Source organism: Pleurodeles waltl, chromosome 9 (assembly GCF_031143425.1).
Source record: "Pleurodeles waltl isolate 20211129_DDA chromosome 9, aPleWal1.hap1.20221129, whole genome shotgun sequence".
In the NCBI taxonomy this organism is placed as follows: Eukaryota; Metazoa; Chordata; class Amphibia; order Caudata; family Salamandridae; genus Pleurodeles; species Pleurodeles waltl.
In genome coordinates this window covers 1871874-1897571 of record NC_090448.1, presented here as the reverse complement: position 1 = coordinate 1897571, position 25698 = coordinate 1871874, and the positions used below count along the sequence as shown (strand labels likewise).

The window sequence follows — 25698 nt, the reverse complement described above, 5'->3', positions numbered from 1 at the left end:
CTGTGTTAGTCTGTTGGGCCAGTGGGGTCAGACTCTGGGCTCCTGTGTCCGTCTGTTGGGCCAGTGGGGTCAGACTCTGGGCTCCTGTGTTCGTATGTTGGGCCAGTGGGGTCAGACTCTGGGCTGCTGTGCCAATCTGTTAGGCCAGTGGGGTCAGACTCTGGGCTCCTGTGTTCGTATGTTGGGCCAGTGGGGTCAGACTCTGGGCTCCTGTGTCCATCTGTTAGGCCAGTGGGGTCAGACTCTGAGCTCCTGTGTTCGTATGTTGGGCCAGTGGGGTCAGACTCTGGGCTCCTGTGTTCGTCTGTTGGGCCAGTGGGGTCAGACTCTGGGCTCCTATGTTCGTCTGCTGGGCTAGTGGGGTCAGACTCTGGGCTCCTGTGTTTATCTGTTGGGCCAGTGGGGTCAGACTCTGTAGGAAAGTACCATCTTGCATGGCATGTTACCCCCATATTTCACTATATATATATATGTTGTTTTAGTCTATATGTCACTGGGACCCTGCCAGGCAGGGCCCCAGTGCTCATAAGTGTGCCCTGTATGTGTTCCCTGTGTGATGCCTAACTGTCTCACTGAGGCTCTGCTAACCAGAACCTCAGTGTTTATACTCTCTCTGCTTTCTAAATTTGTCACTGCAGGCTAGTGACTAAATTGACCAATTCTCATTGGCACAGTGGTACACCCATATAAGTCCCTTGTATATGGTACTTAGGTTCCCCGGGTATTGGGGTTTCAGGAGATCCCTATGGGCTGCAGCATTTCTTTTGCCACCCATAGGGAGCTCAGACAATTCTTACACAGGCCTGCCACTGCAGCCTGAGTGAAATAATGTCCACGTTATTTCACAGCCATTTTTCACCACACATAAGTAACTTATAAGTCACCTATATGTCTAACCCTCACTTAGTGAAGGTTGGGTGCCAAGTTACTTAGTGTGTGGGCACGCTGGCACTAGCCAAGGTGCCCCCACATCGTTCAGGGCAAATTCCCTGAACTTTGTAAGTGAGGGGACACCATTACACGTGTGCATTGCACATAGGTCACTACCTATGTGTAGCGTCACCATGGTAACTCCGAACATGGCCATGTAACATGTCTAAGATCATGGAATTGTCACCCCAATACCGTTCTGGTATTGGGGTGACAATTCCATGATCCCCCGGGTCTCTAGCACAGAACCCGGGTACTGCCAAACTGCCTTTCCGGGGTTTCCACTGCAGCTGCTGCTGCTGCAAACCCCTCAGACAGGTTTATGCCCCTCTGGGGTCCAGGCAGCCCTGGCCCAGGAAGGCAGAACAAAGGACTTCCTCAGAGAGAGGGTGTTACACCCTCTCCCTTTGGAAATAGGTGTGAAGGGCTGGGGAGGAGTAGCCTCCCCCAGCCTCTGGAAATGCTTTGGTGCCCATCCCTGCATAAGCCAGTCTACACCAGTTCATGGATCCCCCAGCCCTGCTCTGGCGCGAAACTGGACAAAGGAAAGGGGAGTGACCACTCCCCTGACCAGTACCTTCCAGGGCAGGTGCCCAGAGCTCCTCCAGCGTGTCCCAGACCTCTGCCATCTTGGAAACAGAGGTGTTGGGGGCACACTGGACTGCTCTGAGTGGCCAGTGGCAGCAGGTGACGTCAGAGACCCCTCCTGATAGGTGCTTACCTCTTTCAGTAGCCAAGCCTCATTTCTGGGTAGCCAAACCTCCTTTTCTGGCTTTTTAGGGTCTCTCCTCTGGGGTATTCTTCAGATAACGAATGCAAGAGATCACCAGAGTTCCTCTGCACTTCCCTCTTCGACTTCTGCCAAGGATCGACCGGTGACTGCTCCAGGACACCTGCAAAACCGCAACAAAGTAGCAAGACGACTACCAGCAATATTGTAGCACCTAATACTGCCAGCTTTCTCGACTGCTTCCTGCTGGTGCATGCTCTGAGGGCTGTCTGCCTTCACCCTGCACTGGAAATCCTGAAGAAATCTCCCATGGGTTGACGGAGTCTTCCCCCTGCTAACGCAGGCACCAAACTTCTGCATCACCAGTCCTCTGGGTCCCCTCTCATCCTGACGAGCGTGGTCCCTGGAACACAGGAGCTAGATCCAAGTGACCCCCACAGTCCAGTGATCCTTCAGTCCAAGTTTGGTGGAGGTAAGTCCTTGCCTCCCCACGCTAGACTGCAAACCTGTGTACTACATGATTTGCAGCTGCTCCGGCTTCTGTGCACTTCTCCAAGGATTCCTTTACGCACAGCCTAACCTGGGTCCCCAGCACTCCGTCCTGCAGTGCTCAACCCTCTGAGTTGGACTCCGACGTCGTGGGACCCTCCTTTGTGACTCAGAGTCGACCGCTGTCCTCAGATCTTCCAAGTGCCTGCTCCGGTACTTCTGCGGGTGCTGCCTGCTTCTGTGGGGGCTCTCTGAGTTGCTGAGCGCCCCCTCTGTCTCCTCCTCCAAGGGGCGACATCCTGGTCCTTCCTGGTCCCCAGCAGCACCAAAAAACCTCTACTGCGACCCTTGCAGCTAGCAAGGCTTGTTTGCGGTATTTCTGCGTGGAAACACTTCTGCAACATCCAGCACGCCGTGGGACATCTTCCATCCAAAGGAGAAGTTCCTAGCCCTTTTTGTTGTTGCAGAATCTTCTGCTTCTTCCACCCGGAGGGAGCCTCTTTACACCTTCATACGGGGTTTCCTGGGCTTCTGCCCCCCCGGACACTATCGCGACTCTTGGACTTGGTCCCCTGGCCTTGCAGGTCATCAGGTCCAGGAATGCATCTTCAGTGCTTTGCTGGTGTTTGTGGTTCTTGCAGAATCCCCCTATCACAACTATTGTGTCATTTTGGGGCAGTAGGGGAACTTTACTCCTACTTTTCAGGGTCTTGGGGTGGGTATCTTGGACACCCAGACTGTTTTCTTACAGTCCCAGCGACCCTCTACAAGCTCCCATAGGTCTGGGGTCCATTTGTGATTCACATTCCACTTTTGGAGTATATGGTTTGTGTTGCCCCTAGTCCTATGTTCACCTATTGCATCCTATTGTAATCCTACACTGTTTGCATTACTTTTCTTAATATTACTTACCTGTTTTGTGTTTGTCTACATATAACTTGTGTATATTACTTACCTTCTAACTGAGGATACTCCCTGAGATACTTGTGGCATATTGTCATAAAAATAAAGTACCTTTAGTTTTAGTAACTCTGAGTATTGTGTTTTCTTATGATATATTGTGATATGTGATATAAGTGGTATAGTTGGAGCTTTGCATGTCTCCTAGTTCAGCCTAAGCTGCTTTGCCATAGCCACCTTCTATCAGCCTAAGCTGCTAGAAACACCTCTATTCTACTAATAAGGGATAACTGGACCTGGCACAGAGTGTAAGTAGAACAAGGTACCCACTATAAGCCAGGCCAGCCTCCTACAGACTCTGGGCTCCTTTGTTCGTCTGTTGGGCTGGTAGGGTCGGACTCTACACTCCTATGTTTGTCTGTTGGGCCAGTGGGGTCAGATTCTGGCCTCCTATGTTCGTCTGTTGGGCCAGTGGGGTCAGACTCTGGGCTCCTATGTTCATCTGTTGGGCCAGTGGGGTCAGACTCTGGGCTCCTATGTCTGTCTTGTTGGGCCAGTGGGGTCAGACTCTGGGCTTCTATATCCGTATGTTGGGCCAGTGGGGTCAGACTCTGGGCTCCTGTGTTTATCTGTTGGGCCAGTGGGGTCAGACTCTGGGCTCCTGTGTTCGTCTGTTGGGCCAGTGGAGTCAGACTCTGGGCTCCTATGTTCGTCTGTTGGGCCAGTGGGGTCAGACTCTGGGCTCCTGTGTTCGTCTGTAGGGCCACTGGGGTCAGACTCTGGGCTCCTATGTTCATCTGCTGGGCCAGTGGGGTCAGACTCTGGGCTCCTATGTTCATCTGCTGGGCTAGTGAGGTCAGTCTGTGGGCTCCTATGTTTGTCTGTTGGGCCAGTGGGGTCAGGCTCTGGGCTCCTATGTTCGTCTGTTGGGCTGGTAGGGTAAGACTCTGGTCTCCTATGTTCATCTGTTGGGCCATTGGGGACAGACTCTGAGCTCCTATGTCTGTCTTGTTGGGCCAGTGGGGTCAGACTCTGGGCTCCTCTGTCTGTCTTGTTGGGCCAGTGGGGTCAGACTCTAGGCTCCTATGTCCGTATCTTGGGCCAGTGGGGTGAGACTCTGGGCTCCTGAGTTCGTCTGTTGGGGCAGTGGGGTTAGACTGTGTGCTCCTATATTCGTCTGTTGGGCTGGTAGGGTAAGACTCTGGGCTCCTATGTTCGTCTGTTGGGCCAGTGGGGTCAGACTGTGGGCTCCTATGTCTGTCTTGTTGGGCCAGTATGGTCAGACTCTGGGCTCCTGTGTCCATCTGTTGGGCTAGTGGGGACAGACTCTGGGCTCCTGTGTTTGTCTGTTGGGGCAGTGGGATCAGACACTGGGCTCCTATGTTCGTCTGTTGGGCCAGTGGAGTCAGACTCTGGGCTCCTGTGTTCGTCTGTTGGGCCAGTGGGGTCAGACTCTGGGCTCCTATGTTCGTCTGCTGGGCTAGTGAGGTCAGACTCTGGGCTCTTGTGTTCATCTGTTGGGCCAGTGGGGTCAGACTCTGGGCTCCTATGTTTGTCTGTTGGGCCAGTGGGGTCAGACTCTGGGCTCCTATGTTCGTCTGTTGGGCTGGTAGGGTAAGACTCTGGGCTCCTATGTTAGTCTGTTGGGCCAGTGGGGTCAGACTGGGCTCCTATGTCTGTCTTGCTGGGCCAGTGGGGTCAGACACTGGGCTCCTATCTCTGTCTTGTTGGGCCAGTGGGGTCTGACTCTGGGCTTCTGTGTTCATCTGTTGGGCCAGTGGGGTCAGACTCTGAGTTCCTATGTTCGTCTGTTGGGCTACCTGGGTTGGTCTCTGGGCTCCTTCGTTCATCTGTTGGGCTGGTAGGGTCCGACTCTGGGCTCCTATGTCCGTCTGTTGGCCCAGTGGGGTCAGACTATGGTCTCCTATGTTCATCTGTTGGGCCAGTGGGGACAGGCTCTGGGCTCCTTTGTTCGTCTTTTGGGCTGGTAGAATCCGACTCTGGGCTCCTATGTTCGTCTGTTGGGCCAATGGGGTCAGACTCTTGGCTCCTGAGTTAATCTTTTGGGCCAGTGGGGTCAGACTCTTGGCTCCTGTGTCTGTCTGCTGGGCCAGTGGGGTCAGACTCTGGGCTCCTGAGTCCCTCTGTTAGGCTGGTCGGGACAGATAGTCGGCTTGAAAAGTTACTGGTTCGACTATTAAGGTAGGTCGGAATGGCTAGTAAGTTAAACTGGTTATAGAATTGGTTTTGGATGTAGAAGGGTGGGTGAGTAAGAAATGTAAAGGATTACATTCACCAAAGCAGCATTGCCCTACGCCCACTTTCCTGGCTTTTAGGGCCACCTTGCTGGCCTGTAGGGTTGGTTGGAGAGCCAGTGGGTTTAAAAGGAAAACTGAAAGCTCAATTAGTGGTGAAGAAGAGTCACCGCTTGTAAGGTCACCTAGTTAGCGGGGTAGTAGTGTGATATGGTTGGCCTCTTGCAGGCTTGTAGGCCACCTGCCTAGCTTGTTAGGTCACCATGTTAACTTGAAATATCACTTGGTTAGCTTGTAAGGTCACCTGGTTACCTTGTTAGGTCACCTGGTTGGCTTGTTAAATTACCTGTTTGGCTTGTAAGATCACTTGGTTAGCTGGTAAGGTTACCTGATTGGCGGGGTGGAAGCTTGATATGGTTGACCTCTTGCAGGCTTGTATGTCACCTACTTAGAGGTCACCAGGTTAAGGTGAAATGTCACCTGGTTAGCTTGTAAGGTCACCTGGTTGCCTTGTAGGGTCACCTATTTGGCAGGGTAGCAGCGTGATCTGGTTGGTGGGGAAGCAGCGTTTTGTGGTTGGCGGGGTAGTGGAATGATGTGGTAGCAGTGTGATGTGGTTGGCAGAGTAGCAGCGTGATGTGGTTGGCAGGGTAGTAGCATGATGTGCTTGGGGTAGTAACGTGATGTGGTTAGCGGGGTACCAGCGTGATGTGGTTGGCAGGGCAGGAGCGTGATGTGATTGGCAGGCCAGTAGCGTGATGTGGTTGGCGGGTAGCAGCGTGATGTAGTTGGCAGGGTAGCAGCATGAAGTAGTTGGCAGGGTAGCAGCGTGATGTGGTTGGCGGGGTAGTAGCGTGATGTGGTTGACAGGGTAGCAGCATGATTTGGTTGGTGGGGTAGCAGCGTGATGTGGTTGGCAGGGTAGCAGTGTGATGTGGTTGGCGGGGTAGTAGCATGATGTGGATGGTGGGGTAGCAGCATGATGTGGTTGGCGGGGTAGCAGCATGATGTGGTTGGCGGGGTAGCAGCATGATGTGGTTGGAGGGATAGCAACATGATGTGGTTGGAGCTGCAGCAGCATGATGTGGTTGAAGGGGTAACACTGTGATGTGGTTGGTGGGTTAGCATGTGATAAGGTTGGACAGGTAGCACTGTGATGTGGTTGGTGGAGTGGTAGCGTGAAGTGGTTGACGGGGTAGCAGCCTAATGTGGTTGGAGGGATAGCAAAATGATGTGGCTGGAGCTGCAGCAGCATGATGTATTTGAAGGGGTAACACCGTGATGTAGTTGGCAGGGTAGCAGCGTGATGTGGTTGGCAGGGTAGCAGTGTGATGTGGTTGGCGGGGTAGTAGCATGATGTGGTTGACAGGGTAGCAGCGTGATGTGGTTGGTGTGGTAGCAGCGTGATGTGGTTGGAGGGGTAGCAACATGATGTAGTTGGACGTGCAGCAGCATGATGTGGTTGAAGGGGTAACACCATGATTTGGTTGGCGGGTTAGCACTGTGATATGGTTGGACGGGTAGCACCGCGATGTGGTTGGTGGAGTAGTAGCGTGAAGTGGTTGGAGGTGTAGTAGTGTGATCTGGTTGGCGGGGTAGTAGTTTGATGTGGTTGGCAGGGTAGTAGTTTGATGTGGTTGGTGGGGTAGAAGCGTGATGTGGTTGGTGGGGTAGTAGCGTGATGTGGTTGGCGGGTTAGGACTGTGATATGGTTGGACGGGTAGCACCGTGATGTGGTTGGTGGAGTAGTAGCATGAAGTGGTTGGAGGTGTAGTATTGTGATCTGGTTGGCGGGGTAGTAGTTTGATGTGGTTGGCAGGGTAGAAGCGTGATGTGGTTGGCGGGGTAGAAGCGTGATGTGGTTGGCGGGGTAGAAGCGTGACGTGGTTGGCGGGATAGCAGCGTGATTTGGTTGGAGGGGTGGTAGTGTGATGTGGTTGGTGGGATAGCAGCGTAATGTGATTGGAGGGGTAGCAGGGTAATGTGGTTGGAGGGGTAGCAACGTTATGTGGTCCGAGGGGTAGCAACATTACGTGGTTGGCAGAGTAGCAATGTGATGTGGTTGGTGGGGTGGTAGCATAATGTGGTTCGCCTTGCAGGCTTGTAGGGCACCTGATTGGCTTGTAGGCTCATCAGGGTGTCATGCAGGGTTAGATTGGCTGATTTTACGGTCACATGCTTGGATCGCAGTGTTATCTTGTGGGGTTCTGTGGGGCACTTCTAGGGTCACGTGCTTGGATCGCAGGGTCATCTTGAAATCGTGTGGGGTTGTGAAGGGTGCTTCTAGGGTCACATGCTTGGATCGGATGGTCATCTTGTTATCTTGTGGGGTTATGCGGGGTGCTTCTAGGGTCACATGTCAGGATCGGATAAGAGGGTTATCTTGTGGGGTTCTGTGGGGCACTTCTAGGGTCACATGCTTGGATCGCAGGGTCATCTTGAAACCGTGTGGGGTTGTGAAGGGTGCTTCTAGGGTCACATGCTTGGATCGCAAGGTCATCTTGTAATCTTGTGGGGTTCTGTGGGGCACTTCTAGGGTCACATGCTTGGATCGCAAGGTCATCTTGTAATCTTGTGGGGTTCTGCGGGGTGCTTCTAGGGTTTGCTGGTGGGCTTGTGACCAGACTCTTCAGAGTGGTAGACACAGTTGTGCTGTAAGTGACCTCATCCCTGTGATAGAGTGCTGCGAGGAGAGTGCGCTTACCACAACTTACTCATGTTCTTGGTGTGGAGACCGCAGTAAGTGGCAGTAGAGTAGTCCATGCTGGCATGACCACCACGGGCACCATGGTAAAAGGGCTGCCACACAGGGGCAGTGGGTGGACCCTTCAAAGACACCACATATGGTGGAGGGTACGGCTTGTCACAGAACTTGCTTGATGTTTACAGGGGTCTGCATCACATCTGGCGCCTGGAGTGTGGCACTGAGAAGGCTCGGAGAGGTAGCCAAATGCCCAGCAAGACTGTGTAAAATAATCCCGTATCCCAAGGTGTCTAGAGTCACGATTGGGGCAAGGAGTCTGAGAGCAAAGGCGAGACACTGGTGTCCGGTGATCCCTGTGGGCCTCTGGATGGGGTGGCCATAGACTAAGATGGACCAGCGGGCCAGCTCTGGTGTCTCTGCGGCTTGGTGCCTTCTGCAAGAGATCAATTGACTTGTGTACGCAGGTGGGCCTCTTCACTCCTTGCCTTTGCCCCAGCTCCTATACTCTGCTTCATTGTGTTATATCTAACATCGAGTTATGTGAATAACCCCGAACAGACAAGGCACTGGAGAAGGTAGAGTGTGCATAGGGGATCTGAGCAATGCGAAGATCTTTATAATGCAGAATCCAACCAGAGAATCCAAGGTTGGAGTCGTGATGGAAGACCTCACAACCGGGGAGGTCGTTAGAACCTGGTGGTGTGTGGGAGCCAGATTTATTCCTGAAGAAGGGCAGGACATCGATGTTTAGTTGGGTATCATCTCTCCTTGATTCACCATCTCTTGGTAAATCCCACAAAGCCCCTTCGGTAGTTTCCACCATGAGAGGTTTGGTCTTGGGGGAGGGGCTTGTTTCCTCTGAGTATGGTCTGTCTGTAACCTCTGCAGTCAATGGGTGTTCGGTTAACTGACGTCCTGAAACCTTTGTTGAGGGCTGCTCAAGCGCTTTGCCGCCTCTTTTCAGGGCAAGGAAGTCTTCAGCATAAACTATTTTTGGAAGAGTGGGGGGCTGTTTATATAAATATATATATATATATATATATATATATAAATATATGTGTGTGTGTGTATATATATATATATATATATATATATATATATTATTTTTTTTGGGGGTGGGGAGGGGGAGTCACTTAGGGCCTGATTTAGTCATTGGTGGATGGGACGGGTTACTTCATCCAAACGGTGATGGATATCTTGCACGCCGAAATATATATCCTGTAGGAAATAATGAGATTTGTAATCTGGCGGATAGGGAATCTGTCACTGTTGTGACGGAGTAACCTTTCTGCCAAGAACTAAACCCGGTCCTAAGACTAATGTCTAATTCTCCTTCATGTCTAGACGGGTGATGGTTCGTCTGGAGCTGCTCCTGACATTGAGGTCTCTGGAGTAACATTTTCCATGACTGCAGCTGTCAAGGGCGAGGTCTTGGCTGACGCTTCACTCCATGCACAGTAGTATAGTTGCTCTTAAAATGCTGTTTTCCTGCAGTATGTTTAACTGCAAAGAATAAGTATGCCTTGTATATTAAATGACGACTTCCCAAAAAGTACATTTTTGGATGAACACAGGCAATTCGGATTCGTATTTATCTGTGAAATAGGATCTTTGATTATCTGCAAGTTACTTTGCATGTTTGCTTTGTACTTGTGTGTGTTAGAAAGCTGTAACATCTTGTGTGTTAAATGATAGTTCTGGCGTCATAAAGTCTATGCAAACACTTACACAAACTCACCCTTCAATTACCAAGCATCGTCACTGATGTAAAGCCACGACTAGCGCATTGCGAAAAGCTCACCTGATCAAGATCTCCTGATCATTACAAAACATGTAGTAACGGTGTGTCAAGAAGTCTCGCTATTAGTTCACTTCCTTGTTCAGTTGGTTCCTATAAACAGGATGAAACTTAGGGATGTTGGTTGTTTGATTTTAATTTTTAAGTCTCTTCTACAGACAGATTTTAGTTGCTGTTATGGAAGATACCAATACTTACTGGGGGTTTGGGGCAGCTCTTTGCTGTACCATTGGTTGGATTTCTTGTCAATCTCATTTGCTTGCTTCTTATTTGATCCCTTTTCTTCATCTTCTTGTGTTTGTCCCTCCCATGGAGTTTGCCTTCTTTACCATCCTTTTGATTGTGTGTCTTGGTTTCCTCTTCAGTTTGGTTTCAGGGAACTTCTGTTTTTCTTGCAGCCCTCCATGGGAATGCGTGTCTTTTCTTGCTCTCTCTATATCTCACACAAATCCCCACATGTCCACACATGCTGTGGCTTCACCCTGGCCCCATCCGCTCCTCCCTGGCGTCCTCTTGCACATGGCCCTTTTTGTAGGGTCATCCCCAGTCTTTTTGCCTCCTTCCTCCTAATTTTTCTGAACAGTTTTTGTTGGCTTTAGGACTGGGTACTCCACCACTGCATAAAGTGCATATGCTTTCTGTGTAAATTGTACTGTTGATTGGTTTATCCATGATTGGCATATTTTATTTACTGTTAAGTCCCTAGTAAAGTGCACTAGAGGTGCCCAGGGCCTGTAAATCAAATGCTACTAGTGGGCCTGCAGCACTGGTTGTGCCACTGTTGTATTGTGGCGATGTGTTTCTTTATGGAACTCTCAAGGGTTGGAATGCAGGGGAGGTAATGTAGAATGTTGGGCGGGGAAGTCATTCGTTGGGCGGTTAGACAGGAGATCGGACGTGTATTGAAGAGCTCAATAAACTTCTTTTATTGACGCAACCTGTCTCTTGAAGATTGAAGAATCTACAAAATTTGGCGACGAGGGTGTGGACACACCTTTTCTTACTTAAGGACTGTTACTGTGTGTTTCATGTAACACGCTGCGTCTTCCGAAGTCTTGCTGGTTACTAAGTATCTGGATTTTCTCCTCCTGGTTTGCCGACAAAGTTTACTTGGAAGATTGGTGAATGTCGGTAACATTGTTTCAACTTTTATCTGCGATTAATCTCTGTGCTAAGGAAATCTCGCTCGCGACCCTTCCTTGCCTAGCAACGCCGCTTCGTTGTTTTCTTTGCTGCCGGATTACGCTTACAAATCATTGCTAGCTACGCCACAGCTTGGTTTCCATGCTGTCAGCTGTCAAGAGCCTTTGAAACACGCTACACCGCTCGCGCGCTTGGATTTCTTTTTTTAAATTACATTCAATGTGCGCTGACGCGTTGTTTTCCTTCGCACTGAGGAGTTTCCTTCGCGTTGTTTCTGGTACTGGTATTTTGTATCAGAAGGGAAGCATATGAGTACACAAGTGGATTTGGACAGACTATTACATTCTTCATGTTCCTGTTAAAAATTACTGTGAAGAAGTTTTTTTAATGGAAGTGCTGTGTTTATTCTAATTCGTTTTCCCTAACATAGTGTGAGAAACAAACTGAATAATTACTAAGTGCAATACAAATAAAGACAATGATACTAATTTCCCAGAAAGAACAAAGATACTAATTTCCAAGAATGATGCAGTTTGAGCCACCAGCTAAATTTCTACAAATGAAAGGGGACCCACCCATACCATGGTCGAGGTGGAAGGAAGAATTTTTAACTTATTTGAGGGCCATTGATGAAGAAGGGATGTCACAAGAGAGAAAAAAAAAATAATTGTTACACTGTCTGGGTTCAGAAGGACAGCTTATTTTCAGGACACTTCCACCAGGTATCCTTCAAGATGATGAGGTGGATGTATTTCAGGATGCACTGAATAAACTGGAGCTTAGGTTCAAACCTACTACAAGCATAGCTTTAAATAGGTTCAAGTTCTACACTAGAAGTCAACAATTGGATGAGACATTCAATGAGTTTTTGACAAGTTTATGCAGTCTTTCCATGCATTGTAGTTTTGGGCGCATTACTGATGAAATGATTAGAGATCATATTATTGTTCATGTCAGGAGCAGGAGAATACAAGAGCAGTTATGGGTCATGGGTGATCCGAAGTTACAAGATGTTATAAACACAGCTAAAGCGTTGGAACAGTCTGAGAAATGGATGAAGTCGGTGCAAGGAACTGAGAAGAATAAGTTGTCGGACATGGATGTAGTAGGAGCGATTGGTGCGGGTGGATCGACCAACGATACCTTTACAAAGAAGACTACGTGGAGCAGGAAAGATGACAAAAATGTTAAAATGAACTCATGTGTTATCTTTGTGGCAGTTCTAATCATTTGGCTAATTTTCCACAGTGCCCAGCTGTTGGAAAGGAATGTAGGAAATGTAAAAGAGTGGGGCATTTTGCAAAAGTTTGCAGAGAAGTTAAGAAAGCTGATGATGACAGCAAGAACAGAATTGCGTGTGTTTGTGAGGAGAGAGAGAGAGGTGTGGTGTTATCTATCATGAATGATTCTGGGAATAACGAAGAGCATGTTGTTAAACAACCTAAATGTAAAGTTCTTGTTGAAGGTCGTGATTTGGAACTTATGGCAGATTCAGGATCCCCTTGGACCATCATTATGTGGGATTATTTACTCAAAAATTTAGTGAATTATGGGACAGTTCGAGTTTAGCATGCTCTGACATTGTAGCAGAAGGTTTTGAGGGCACTGTTATTAATATAATTGGATGTGTAAAAACTACAATTTATTTTAAGGACCGTTCTGTACAAATTAAAATATATGTGGCTGAGAAAGGAGTGAATGTGTTAAGGTGGAGAGATCAAGCTGAGTTGGGAATCATTTTGAATCCCAGGGCCCGCGAACCTGTGATGTTGGTCGAGCAAGGATTCAAAGGCAAATTAGTTGTCTCTAGGTTCCCACATGTGTTTTCTGATACTTTGGGCAAGTTGAAAGGTTATATTCACAGGATTAAATTGAAGGAGAATGCCAAACCAGTGGTACAAAAACTAAGGAAAGTTCCTATTGGGGTGCGTGAAGAATTGAAAGATATGTTGATGAAGATGGTTAAAGATGGAATCATTGAGGAGATTGAATCGTCTGAATGGGTTTCACCTATTTGTCTTGGCAAGGAAATCAGATAATTTGTTGAGGTTATGTGTGGATTTGAGAGCATTGAATGCCAATATTGTAGTAAATTGCCATCCATTACCCAACATAAATGAAGTTGTTAGTTTGCTTGATGGAGCTAAGATTTTCTCCAAACTAGATTTGAGGTCAGCATACCATCAGATTGAACTCACTGAGGATTCTAGGCATCTTACCACCTTTATTACTCCTCAAGGGTTGTCCCAATTCAGGCGTATGCCGTTTGGTTTGGCCTCTGCGGCATCGGTATTCCAGAGAGCCATGTTTCATCTATTTAAGGGCATGGACAAGTTTGTAAAGTGTTTCCAGGATGACGTGTTAATCTATTCTAAAGATGAAGAGGAACATAAGGGGCACTTAGTTAGAGTGTGTGAAGCGTTCAGCATGAGTGGTTTGACGTTGCAATTAAAAAAATGTTTTTTTTTTGTTAAGTCGTTGATTATCTGGGTTACACTGTCTCTGGTGAGGGTGTTGTGCCTAAACAATCTCTGGTTAAAGCCATTGTCAATGCACTGGCACCTGACTGTCGAGAAAAACTACTATCTTTTACTGGACTATGTGAATATTACAGCAAATTTATTGAACATTTTGCCACTAAGATGGAACCCTTGAGGGAACTGATAAGGAAAAATGTGGATTATGTTTGGTCAGAAAGGCAGGAGAATGCTTTTGTGGCTATCAAGAAAGAGATTGCTGATGTACCTACGCCTAAACCGTTTAATGTTCAAGCCCAATGTATTGTAACGGTTGATGCTAGTATGTATGGTGTGGGGGTGTGCTATCCCAGGAATGTGGCAAAGATAGGTGGAATGTTGCTTTCGCCTCACGCACATTACCCTATACGGAAAGAAGGTATGCGGTGATTGAGAAAGAACTACTGGCTTGTGTCTGGGCTATTGAACATTTCCGGAATTACATTTGGGGTTCACGCTTTATACTTCAAACAGATCACAAACCTTTGTTGGGTATCCTGTCCCCAGGAGGGGGGTGGAATGCGACAGCCCGTATTGCAAGGTTAGTCTCGAAGTTGCAGGAGTATTCCTTCCAAGTAGAATATGTGCCAGGAAAGAGAAATGTTGTAGCTGATTGTTTATCACATCTCCCTCAGAACGTTTCCGATGATCTGGAAGAATGTGGTGACTCTGATGTTGTTTCTGTGGTGTCAGAGTTTATCTCTGAAGGGTTTAAAGCCATTGAAGAAAGGGTTTGGCATGATAAAGATCAAGGAGACATAACTTTACAAGAAGTGAAACAATTTTTGAGGTTGGGCTGGCCAAGGAAGGAACTCATCTTAGGTGAGGTTATGTCTTTCTTTAAGGTAAAAGACGAATTAGGGATCGAAAATGAACTTGTGTTTAAAGGAGGGAAATGTGTTCCTCCTGAAGGGATGCGAGCTACCATTTTTAAGTTGGCACATGAGGGGCATCCTGGGATGTCGTCCATGAAAAGGCTTATACGTTCTTCTTTTTGGTTGCCAGGTATGGATATGATGGTGGAGAGGATGGTCAGGGAGTGTGGCGTTTGTGTGAGTGCTGACAAGATGTTGAGGACGGTGCCAGCCCCATTGTGTCCTGTGCAGTGGCCTGAATCCCCTTGGCAAAAATTGGGTTTTGACATTGCTGGTCCATTTTTGTTTTTGCCTTACGAGGCCAAGTTTGCTTTGGTATTAGTCGATTATCACTCAAAGTGGCCTGAAGTGAAATTGGTACCACATGTTAGAACGGCTGTGGTAATTGAGTTTTTCAAAGAGGTGTTTGCCAGAGAGGGGTATCCGGAGACGATAGTTTCGGACAACGGTGTTCAATTGGTGTCTAAAGAAATGCAAGAATTTCTTAGATATTGTAACATTAAGCATGCCACTACTTCATTATATGAACCACAGGAGAATGGACAAGTGGAGAGATTCAATCGGGTTTTGAAGGAGTGTATTTGTTGGGCACGTGGTTTTGGTGGGTCATGGAAGGAGAAAGTGCGAGAGAAATTATAGTATTATCGGATCACTCCTCATAGTACTACAGGAGTTAGCCCATTTGGATTACTGAGGGGCAGGGATCCTGTTTCCAAACTCTGTCCATGGTGGTTTAAAAAGAAGCACAGTAAATAGTGTGAGTGTGTTTATGTGGAAAGGATAAAAGATCATGTGAAGTTGAAGCAAGAGAAGAGCAAGGAGGCGTATGATAGGAAGTGGAGAGTTAAGGATCCTAACTTTGTTGTGGGAGACTGGGTCAGGGTAAGGAAGCCCAGAATGGTAAGGAAGGGGGTGTCTAGATTTGGTAAGCCTATGAAAGTGGTAAGAATGTACAGGAAAAAAGTGGTTACACAAGATGGCAAAGTTTGGAATGTGAGTAAATTGGCGAAGTGTTTTCCAGAATTTGGTGAAACTCAGGAAGGACACCGTGATGTTCCGGGACCCATTGTGTGTAAAAAGGGGGAAGAGCCCATTCTTGAGGAAGGAAGTCTGAATGATGCATGTTCTGGAATAGGTGAGTGTGAGATTTCAGATGGAGTTGATAGTGGAGAGATGGACAGTCAGGGTGAGGAAGAAGACTCTGTAGCCTCAAGAGTAAAGTCTGATGGTCGTTCCAGGAAAAAGTCTACTTGTTTGGCAGACTATTTATGAATAATAAGTATTGCTGATTAGTTTTAGTTTTTTTGTTTTTTTGTTTTGTTGTTAGTCTGTTTAAGGGGGGAAATGTGTTGTATTGTGGCGATGTGTTTCTTTATGGAACTCTCAAGGGTTGGAATGCAGGGGAGGTAATGTAGAATGTTGGGCGGGGAAGTCATTCGTTGGGCGGTTAGACAGGAGATCGGACGTGTATTGAAGAGCTCAATAAACTTCTTTTATTGACGCAACCTGTCTCTTGAAGATTGAAGATCCTACAGCTACCCACAAAAGTAGCCCTGTAAACATGGCTCAGTCCTGCCACTGCAGTGTCTGTGTGTGCAGTTTTAAACTGCCAATTCGACTTGGCAAGTGTACCCACTTGCCAGGCCTAATCCTTCTGTTTTATTACGTCAGGCACCCCTAAGATAGGCCCTAGGTAGCCCCAGGGGCAGGGTGCAGTGTATGTTTTAGGTAGGACATATACTAGTGTGTTTTATATGTCCTAACAGTGAAATGCTGCCAAATTCGGTTTTCACTGTGCAAGGCCTATCTCTCTCATAGGTTAACATGGGGGCTGCCTTTAAATATCCTTAAAACGCAGATTCCCTTTGAGAACAGGTAAAAATGTGGAGTTTAGGGCCTCTGAACTCACAATTTAAAAATACATCTTTTAGTGAAGTTGGTTTTTAAACTGTCTGTTTGAAAATGCCACTTTTAGAAAGGAGGCATTTTCTTGCTTAAACCATTCTGTGACTCTGCCTGTTTGTGCATTGTCTGTCTGGGCCAGTTTGACAGTTGGGCTCTTTGTGCCTCTCTAGACAGTGACACAAAGGGGGCGGGGGCGAAGCCTGCATATCCTGATGAGCCATCTGAGCTAGAGGGGAGGGAGGAGTGGTCGTTCACACCTGAAAGGACTGTGCCTGCCCTCAGACAATGCAGTCTCCGACCCCCTGGTGTGTTTCTGGGGCCTGGCCTGGACAAGGAAGGATCTCACAAACACTTGAGACTTTGCTTTGAAGTTTGCCAACTTCAAAGGTAGAAAGGGGTATAAGAAGAAGTCCCAAAACCCCAGACTTTTAGAATCTTTCTGGAATCAAGAGGAACCTCTGCCCAGGAGAAGAGCTGAAGGAGGAGTACTGTCCCTTTGCTGTGTTGCTTTGCTGGACTGCCCTGCCGTTGCTGCTTCTGCCTGAAAAGAGTGCAGAGGGTGAACTTTGCTGTGTGTCCTGCTTGAGAAAGTTCTCCAAGGGCTTGGAGTAGAGCTTGCCTCCAGTTGGAAGTCTCAGGGATATCAAAGACTTCAGTTTCCTCTTCCTACAGCACCAGGAACTGTGTGTTTTGTGCTGTTCAAGGGGAAAAACTACCATGACGCAGTCAGTGATGCTACTGGGCTGCACCGTGACCTGCTGACGCCGCACGGAGCCGCACTGGCCCGCTTTGCACCACAACCCTGGTCTCACCGACGCCGTCATCGGATGACTTCACTGAGCCGCTGCTCACACCGTGACCTGTGGGCCCCACACTCCGGCATCGCCTGCTCACACCGCAGCCTGGGCATCCCGATGAAGCTGCTCCTGCTGACACCGGCGCCTTTGCCTGCACCATGGCCTGTGGACACTGCTCGTGAGATACACGAAGCACCGTCCCGTCCCACACTGCAGCCCCGGTCCACCAACGCCAGCACCATCGACTCCAGTGTCGTCACCTGACATCCCGGCCTGAACTGTTGGTTTTGTTGATCACAAAGCAGTGATAGTCCCAGGTGGAGCTATCGACTTCAGGGAACTGTATTTTTTAGGAAATCTTGCAAAATTCCTATCTTTAACACTGTGGGGGGCATTCTGACCCCGGCGGTCTAAGACCGCCGGGGCCAGGGTCGGCGGGAGCACCGCCGACAGGCCGGCGGTGCCCCGCAGGGCATTCTGACCGCGGCGCTTCGGCCGCGGTCAGAAGAGGCAAACCGGCGGTCTCCCGCCGGTTTACCGCTGCCCTTTGAATCCCCCATGGCGGCGCAGCTTGCTGCGCCGCCATGGGGGATTCTGACACCCCCTACCGCCATCCTGTTCCTGGCGGTTCGCCCGCCAGGAACAGGATGGCGGTAGGGGGTGCCACGGGCCCCTGGGGGCCCCTGCCGTGCCCATGCCAATAGCATGGGCACGGCAGGGGCCCCCATAAGAGGGCCCCGTAAAGTATTTCAGTGTCTGCTAAGCAGACACTGAAATACGCGACGGGTGCAAACTGCACCCGTCGCACCCCTGCAACTCCGCCGGCTCAATTCTGAGCCGGCGTCCTCGTTGCAGGGGCATTTCCTCTGGGCCGGCGGGCGCTCTTTTGGAGAGCGCCCGCCGGCCCAGAGGAAATGTCTAAATGGCCGCCGCGGTCTTTTGACCGCGGTGCTGTCATTCAGCGGCGGTAGCTTGGCGGGCGGCTCCCGCCGCCCGCCAACATTAGAATCAGGCCCTGTATGTTGGATTTTTCTTGTTTTACACAGATAAATATTGGCTATTTTTCTAAAACTGGTGTGGTATCCTTTTGTAATGTTTTCACTTATGACTGTGTGTTATGTGCAAACGCTTTACACATTGGTTCTGAGATAAGCCTGACTGCTCGTGCCAAGCTACCAAGGGGGTGAGCAGGGGTGTCTCCCTTATCATGACTAGAGTGAGGGTCCCTGATTGGACAGGTTTCAAACCAACTGCCAACTAGAGCCCCCATTTCTAATACGTCCCCTAACCCTCCAGCTCATTTTTGGTCTCATCTACGGACAGCTTTTAGCTGTTTGTTGTGGAAGAACTATTGTGGAGAATACCAATTCTTACAGGGCAATGGCTTACCATTGGGTGACTCTCTTGTCAGTTTCATTTGCTTGCATCTTATTCAGTGGCTTTTCTTCCTCTTATGTAGTGGTTGCAGTCTTAGAGCATAGCTTTGTTACAAGCCATTTGATTGGATGGCATGTATCCTTACACTGCTTCATGTAAGAGACCTACTTTTTCCTTTGCCACCGCACTCCAAGGGAGTGCTTGTGTTCGTTTGCTCCCATCCCTACTCTGTGTGCTGCAAGCTTGCCCACATGCACTCACTGCTTCTCCATCGGAGCTTATTTCGGGAGCACATCCCATTTGCTTCTAAGAAGAGTTTTTATGGAAACACATTTTACCAGCGCCTTAACATTTTTTATGTTTGAGGGAATTACATTTTGAATGGAAATGCATGTGCGTTGCCTTGTATAAACAACACTAAGTATGGGATTGCTTGTCTCTGAGAGGACAGCTCTGCTTCTAGCAACACTTTCTATGTTGACTCTTTTTTTGTATCCGTCATGATTTCTGACACACAGTGTTGGCTGTTTAAACGTGAGCTTACCTGTGCATTTGTTTTGTAATTTAATATCATTAACAACGCCGGCCGCTCCATAACTCAAAGGGAGGGGGAGGGGCGGAGATGAGTTGAACATAAAAAAAAAAAAACACACACACTTAGCTCATTCCTCTGTTTCTGCTGCCTCGCTTGTCACTCCTCTTGTGGTGACCCAGTGTTCACTGCTGGGACCCCAGCACACGCTCCCTATGCAATCCGGGTGCTGCTTTCATGCTAAATTTAGCATGAAAGCAGTGCCAGGATTGGTCTGAGCAGCTCAGACTGCCACTCAGACACAACCCTGGGGTCTGTGCAGTTTGTTCAGGCCAGCTGTTAAACATAGCTGGGCTGGATAAACCTAAGAGTGCATGTGTGTTTAGCCACCCTGAGATGGCCGACCCAACACACATGCACACTTAGTGCACACCACTCCTCCTCCCCCTCCCAGTGCACAGCCCCGCCCCTCCCTGCTGGCTCAGCCAGGGGGGCGATGCTCCTTCGACACAGCAAAGGCGCCGCCCCTGATCTCTAGAGCTTATATTGTACTGTACTGTAGCATTTATGTAGTGCTTCCTACCCTGGGTGGGACTCTGAAATGCTGCCCTTCTTTAGAAGTACAATGCACAGTGTAGGGTGTGTGGTAGGAAGGATGGTTCCTTTATTTCCATCCTATGTGGCAAGAGTTTCCTTGTTGTGCGTGATGACCACCAAGGGGCAGTTTTCACGTTATGGGGCGCAGCGCGTGCAGTGGGTTGGATGAAGACGTGTGAGAGACAGAAGCCCAGTTTTATGTTTTCAGCACGCTGGTAGCCTTGAACAGCTCTGACTGTCCATTAATGGTGTTTCCTATGATATAATCCGCTTAGCTGGTTACTGCACGGGGTTGTCCAATCTGAGAGTTTGTGTATAGTTGTGGTCCCGAGCTGGCATGTTTGGCGTGAGAGAGAAGTGGAAAGATCTACTGGGATCTGTATTTTCATTTTCATTCCATACCTGAGGGTCTTTGTGTGGTGTAAAGAAGAGGTCAGACTCTATCAATACTTGGGACCTGCAGTAGATGAACTGTGCTAAAGTCCTCCAAATTGTCCAGTATCGTTTGACACATCTCTTCAGTTTTTCCATGCCTGTTCATTTGGTGATGTTTGTTTTGTTGTTTGCACAGTGCTGGTGATGGACAGCCCTTGTAGCAGATATGTTTTATCTGAATTTACTAGGTATAACTTACATTTTGTTCCTGACCGCTGCATCTTATGACTTTAGTACTATTGTGGTCCATAGCTGTTATATATGTAAGTTTGTAACTATATATAACCACACATTGCCACAGTGAACAATAGGGCGGCATTTTATTTTGAGCTTACCTGCATAATGACCTGGTTGAGTTGTTTGCAGTTTGTGGGTGTAAACTGAGGATTGCGCTTGAGGGTCCGGCTGTTTTCTGGGCTCTTTTGCTAGGATGTGGGTGATGCTGTGATCTAGGAAATAGCCATGTTTTCAGCTGTCTTCGAAAGTGTGTATGTTCCTTTCGTAACCTCTGTCTTCGCGGTATTGAGTTTAGATGGTTCTTCATCATCCATGTGTTTATGGCGCGAAGGCAGTCATCGAGGTTTGAACTGTCGAGGTCTTCGGAGCTATCAGTTTTGGAAAATGAATCAGTGTCACGTGTTGCGCAGTGTAATAGGTGACAAATTATTGAATCTGGTTTGGGAAGGGGTTAAGGTAGCGGGCGAATAATAGAGGGGACATGATGGACCCCTGACGAACGTTGCAGGGAAGCGTCTGACGAGCTGGCGTGAAAGATGGTCGGTTGACTACTCTTTGTCTGTGAGATAAGCAGACATACGCGCACATTTTATCAACATATGTACAGTTTGCTCTTAATTACTTAAGTGCAAGTGAGTGTGTTGAGGACAATAAAATGAAAACATTTCCCCCCACACCTCTGCAGAATGTGCATCGCAATACAAAAATGCAAATCGTAACCACGGACAAGAAGGTAACTTTGAAAGCCTCCAAGATGAGATTGTACAGACTTCCTAAAGGAAGAATGAAAGCCTGCCTGGGCCTTCAAGACATGGCTCCTGCAGACTTAACATGCATGTGCTTCACATGTGAACCGCTGTCTGATGCAGAGCACAAGGGGGGGGAGAGCCCGGGGAGAGTGGAAACCTACAGAGAGAGACCACTGTTACAAAATCAAGACTTCTTGGGACTAAGAAGGGCTTGTCTGTCACAAGTGTTTGGAGTGCTTTAGAAGTTAAGGCTCAGTCCGGTCTGCTAGGACTACCTTGTACTAGAGATGACTGCCCTGCTGAGCCGTGTTACTGGGTTCCAAAATATGTTGTAATCAAAACCATGTACTTCATATGAGATCCCTTCAGTGTGGCAAATTCAAGCATTTAGGTGCAGAGCATATTGGCCACTGAGGGGGCCAAACTGCTGGTCTTGTAACATGCTTCTCTGCGAGCAGATCAGATTTTAGCACACACTCTGGCATTTAGCAGTGCTTTTTATGTAAATCTGTGTGTGTCTATATATCAGCCGACCCCCCCCTCTCCTTTTAATGTGATTCTAATGCAGCTTCGCCTGTTCTTTGCTCTCATTTCAGCTGCCTCCCAAGGTTGCTCTTAGCACATTAATACACATGTCATTAAATAATCGATTATCACTGTTTGCTGCCTGCCATGGGACTGAGTATGGAGGAGTGAGTGCTGCACCAAGCAGCCTGGGACCCTCTCTGAGTATAGTCACCCGATGCTCTGCGTGAAGTATGAGCTGTGGACTAACACAGGCTCGTTTATGTTTTCATATAGAGACATATATGACACATGCAGTGTCCGCTATAGAGTTTGGCCAACAAAATCCAAGTGACCATATGAGGAGGCAGAATGTTTACCACCAGAGTGCAGAGCTTTGAAGCAACATATCTTAGACCAAAAAACACTGTATTTGACGTTTGTGGTTGTAGCACTGTCCAAACTGAACCACAGTGCAATCTACAACAATCAGCTCTTGGGAGAAGATGTTTCACCAGCTGAGATATTTTATGACTTTTCAAAAAAGATGAATGCGTTCAGTAACCACTCATCTTGATAGTGGTTTGCCAAGAACACAGACAACCATTGGTGAACCTTATAGTGTGGCACCACGTGTTCAGGGCCAGACATTTTGGCTTTGCCAAAGCTTGTTTTCTCTTCTTGTATGTATGCAGCCCCATGCTACTCCTGCGGTGATCACCTGGTTCTGCCCCTCTCTCCTTACTTCACCCCCACTCTGCCCCACCGTTCCTCCTTACCCCTATATCACAGCATTCGTGAATAGAGATCGCAAGTGAAGGCGAAGAATAATCAATGAATATTAAGCGTTGGCTGTTAATGCACAATAATGGAGCGGCCGCTGAAGGAAGAGTAGAAATACAGGGTAGAAACGAGAGAGAAAAGGTGGAAAAAGGGAAGGACGGAAGAAAGACCATCTAACGACAACATCTTCATAGAACAATATGTGCAACATTACACTTGTGAAGTCAATTACGGACAAACACAATAAAAGAAACCTGTAATGAAAACTCCACGGTTCAAAGGTAAGACCCATTTCATGGATGTCAGAGAAGCATTTCTATTTGCAGCCGTAGGCTAGCGTCTAGTAAGCGATGGCTTCAAGGTATCGCGGTGAACAGATCCATGAAAGGCTTAACTTGCCCTCTTATGGAGTCTATGACTACAGCAGAGTGAGCTCCACCAGTGTTGGATGGCGGTAGATGTATGAGCTCCACCGGTGTTGGATGGCGTTAGATGTATGAGCTCCACCAGTGTTGGATGCTCCACCAGTGTTGGATGGTGTTAGATGTATGAGCTCCACCAGTGTTGGATGGCGTTAGATGTATGAGCTCCACCAGTGTTGGATGGCGTTAGATGTGATCACCTGTAGACCAGTTGCTATTAGGAGAACCTCTAACGTGCTTAGCATTTTATTATGGGACCATCAATGTGACCATAAATTATGTAAGCCACCGAGGAACAACCTATCTAAGGAATAAGGTATAGAGATCTTAGTAATAGCCCACTGAACCCCAAAATCGGGCGCTGTTCGTGTAGGAGGCTGGCCTGGCTTGTAGTGGGTACCAAGGGGTACTTACAAATCTGTACCAGGTCCAGTTATCCCTTATTAGTGTAGAAGAGGTGTTTCTAGCAGCTTAGGCCGATAGAAGGTAGCTATAGCAGAGCAGCTTAGGCTGAACTAGGAGACATGCAAAGCTCCTACAGTACCACTGGTGTCATATGCACAATATCATAAGAAAACACAATACACAGATATACTAAAAATAAAGGTACTTTATTTTTATGACAATATGCCAAAAGTATCTCAGTGAGTACCCTCAGTATGAGGATAAGTTATATACACAAGATATATGTACACAATACCAAAAATATGCAGTAACAGCAAAATGAAGTAATGCAAGCAGTGTAAAGTTACAATAGATTGCAATAGGAGCACATAGGTATAGGGGCAACACAAACCATATGCTCCAAAAGTGGAATGCGAACCACGAATGCACCCCAAACCTATGTGAGCTTGTAGACGGTCACTGGCACTGTAAGAAAACAGTGAGGGTTAGAAAAATAGCCCACCCCAAGACCCTGTAAGGTAGGTGTAAAGCACCTACAACCCCCAGAGAGCACAGAAGTCGTGATAAGGGGATTCTGCAAGGAAGACCAACACCAGCAATGCAACAACAGTGGATTTCCAGACCTGAGTACCTGTAAGACAAGGGGACCAAGTCCAAGAGTCGCGACAGTGTCGAGAGTGGGCAGATGCCCAGGAAATGCCGGCTGAGGGTGCAAGGAAGCTGCCACCGGATGGAAGAAGCTTTGTGTTCTGCAAGAACGAAGAGGATTAGGAACTTCCCCTTTGGAGGATGGATGTCCCACGTCCTGAAGAAGCTTGCAGAGGTGTTCCCACGCACAAAGACTGCAAACAAGCCTTGCTAGCTGCAAGGGTCGCGGTTAGGGTTTTTGGATGCTGCTGTGGCCCAGGAGGGACCAGGATGTCGCCACACAGAAGCAGGCAGCACCCACAGAAGTACCAGAACAGGCACTATGAAGAGGAGTGAACCAGAGCTCACCCGAAGACACAAAAGGGAGTCCCACGACGCCGGAGGACAACTCAGGAGGTTGTGCACTGCAGGTTACAGTGTCGGGGACCCAGGCTTGGCTGTGCACAAAGGAAATCCTGGAAGATTGCACAGGAGCCGGAGCAGCTGCAAATCACGCAGTACCCAGCAATACAGTCTAGCATGGGGAGGCAAGGACTTACCTCCACCAAACTTGGACTGAAGAGTCACTGGACTGTGGGAGTCACTTGGACAGAGTTGCTGAGTTCCAGGGACCACACTCGTTGTGCTGAGAGGGGACCCAGAGGACCGGTGATGCAGTCTTTTGTTGCCTGCGGTTGCAGGGGGAAGATTCCATCGACCCACAGGAGATTTCTTCAGAGCTCCTGGTGCAAGAAGGAGGCAGGCTACCCCCAGAGCATGCACCACCAGGAAACAGGCTAAAAAGCCAGCAGGGTGAAGCGATACAAGGTTGCAGTAGTTGTCTTTGCTACTTTGTTGTGGTTTTGCAGGCGTCCTGGGCAGTCAGCGGTCGATCCTTTGGCAGAAGGTGAAGAGGGAGATGCAGAGGAATTCTGGTGAGCTCTTGCATTCGGTATCTGAAGAATTCCCCAAAGCAGAGACCCTAAATAGCCAAAAAAGGAGGTTTGGCTACCTAGGAAGGAGGATAGGCTAGTAACACAGGTAGGAGCCTATCAGAAGGAGTCTCTGACGTCACCTGCTGGCCCTGGCCACTCAGAGCAGTCCAGTGTGCCAGCACACCTCTGAATCCAAGATGGCAGAGGTCTGGGGCACGCTGGAGGAGCTCTGGGCACCTCCCCTGGGAGGTGCAGGTCAGGGGAGTGGTCACTCCCCTTTCCTTTGTCCAGTTTCGCGCCAGAGCAGGGCTGGGGGATCCCTGAACCGGTGTAGACTGGCTTATGCAGAGATGGGCACCATCTGTGCCCATCAAAGCATTTCAAGAGGCTGTGGGAGGCTATTCCTCCCCAGCCCTGACACCTTTTTCCAAAGGGAGAGGGTGTAACACCCTCTCTCTGAGGAAGTCCTTTGTTCTGCCTTCCTGGGCCGGGCCTGGCTGGACCCCAGGAGGGCAGAAACCTGTCTGAGGGGTTGGCAGCAGCAGCAGCTGCAGTGAAACCCCGGGAAAGGTAGTTTGGCAGTACCCGGGTCTATGCTAGAGACTCAGGGGATCATGGAATTGTCTTCCCAATGCCAGAATGGCATTGGGGTGACAATTCCATGATCTTAGACATGTTACATGGCCATGTTCGGAGTTACCATTGTGATGCTATACATAGGTAGTGACCTATGTATAGTGCACGCGTGAAATGGTGTCCCCGCACTCACAAAGTCCAGGGAATTTGCCCTGAACGATGTGGGGGCACCTTGGCTAGTGCCCGGGTGCCCACACACTAAGTAACTTAGCACCCAACCTTCACCAGGTGAAGGTTAGACATATAGGTGACTTATACGTTACTTAAGTGCAGTGGTAAATGGCTGTGAAATAACGTGGATGTTATTTCACTCAGGCTGCATGGCAGGCGTGTGTAAAAATTGTCAGAGCTCCCTATGGGTGGCAAAAGAAATGCTGCAGCCCATAGGGATCTCCTGGGACCCCAATACCCTGGGTA

General features: G+C 48.4%; 1 protein-coding gene across 3 annotated transcripts in view; it reads left to right on the top strand.

The window, feature by feature from the left end:
- LOC138258805 (zinc finger protein 567-like) overlaps positions 1 to 25698 on the top strand; it is a 376430-nt gene that overhangs the window by 1066 nt on the left and 349666 nt on the right. The gene's annotated exons all lie outside the window — the stretch shown is intronic.